Source organism: Diaphorina citri, unplaced genomic scaffold (assembly GCF_000475195.1).
Source record: "Diaphorina citri unplaced genomic scaffold, Diaci psyllid genome assembly version 1.1 scaffold15825, whole genome shotgun sequence".
Taxonomy (NCBI): domain Eukaryota; kingdom Metazoa; phylum Arthropoda; class Insecta; order Hemiptera; family Psyllidae; genus Diaphorina; species Diaphorina citri.
In genome coordinates, this window is record NW_007393187.1 from 1 (window position 1) to 1,136 (window position 1,136).

The 1,136-nt window shown below is 38.7% G+C and overlaps 1 long non-coding RNA gene across 1 annotated transcript; it reads right to left on the reverse strand.

The window, feature by feature from the left end:
* Positions 1-29: 29 nt before the first annotated feature.
* Positions 30-809, reverse strand: LOC113473123. The gene is made up of 2 exons (XR_003395186.1): positions 719-809; positions 30-74 (listed from the first exon to the last, which is right to left on the reverse strand). It is a non-coding gene; the product is annotated as an uncharacterized LOC113473123 (long non-coding RNA).
* Positions 810-1,136: the final 327 nt, after the last annotated feature.

Sequence of the window (1,136 nt, forward strand, 5' to 3'; positions counted from 1 at the left end):
GAGTAGGTCTACGTCTGGATCTCGGATGAGAGCGTTGATGAGAGAGTGAGCTTGCTTGATAGCTTCGTTATTACCTGGAAGGGAGGGGGAGAGAGGTTTGCGGTTAGATACAAAAGGAGAATAAAAATCAATGTTGGAAACAGTTTTCGGGATTGGGTGTTCGCACTTTCACACCTTGAGCTCCATAGAGGCTTTCGAGTAGAATTGTATCTTTTTCTGGCTATGCTGCCAGGAAAAGATTGAAAATTCCCTTTTTTTCCGCTCTAACTTGCCAGGTACGATTTTTATGGAAATTGGTTCATGATCTTAAAATATATATCACTGCACGGCGATCCTTGAAATTTGGGGTCCCTACACTTAATGTTGGATATGCAGCTTCACATAAGTCTTCAATAGATTAGTCCTATCTTATCTATTTGGGATTGAGTGTTCGCACTTTCACACCTTGAGCTCCATAGAGGCTCTCGAGTAGAATTGTATCTTTTTCTGGCGATGCTGCCAGGAAAAGATTGAAAATTCCCTTTTTTTCCGCTATAACTCGCGATTGCCAGGTACGATTTTTATGGAAATTGGTTCATGATCTTAAAATATATATCACTGCACGTCGATCCTTGAAATTTGGGGTCCCTACACTTAATGTTGGATATGCAGCTTCACATAAGTCTTCAATAGATTAGTCCTATCTTATCTATTTGATTGGTTTACACAAGTTTCTTACCTTTAATAGTGATGATTCGTTCTCCCTGTCCCTTGCACTGTTTCTCTACTTCAATATGAGCACTGGTGGCACTACGTATAGCGTTGATATTCTACTCTACTCACTAGTACAGTGTATATTCTATTAGCACATAAGTCTTCAATAGATTAGTCCTATCTTATCTATTTGATTGGTTTACACAAGTTTCTTACCTTTAATAGTGATGATTCGTTCTCCCTGTCCCTTGCATTGTTTCTCTACTTCAATATGAGCACTGGTGGCACTACGTATAGCGTTGATATTCTACTCTACTCACTAGTACAGTGTATATTCTATTATAATTACTATTAATAGTACTATACTTACCTTTAATAGTGATGATTCGTTCTCCCTGTCCCTTGCATTGTTTCTCTACTTCAATATGAGCACTGGTGGCACT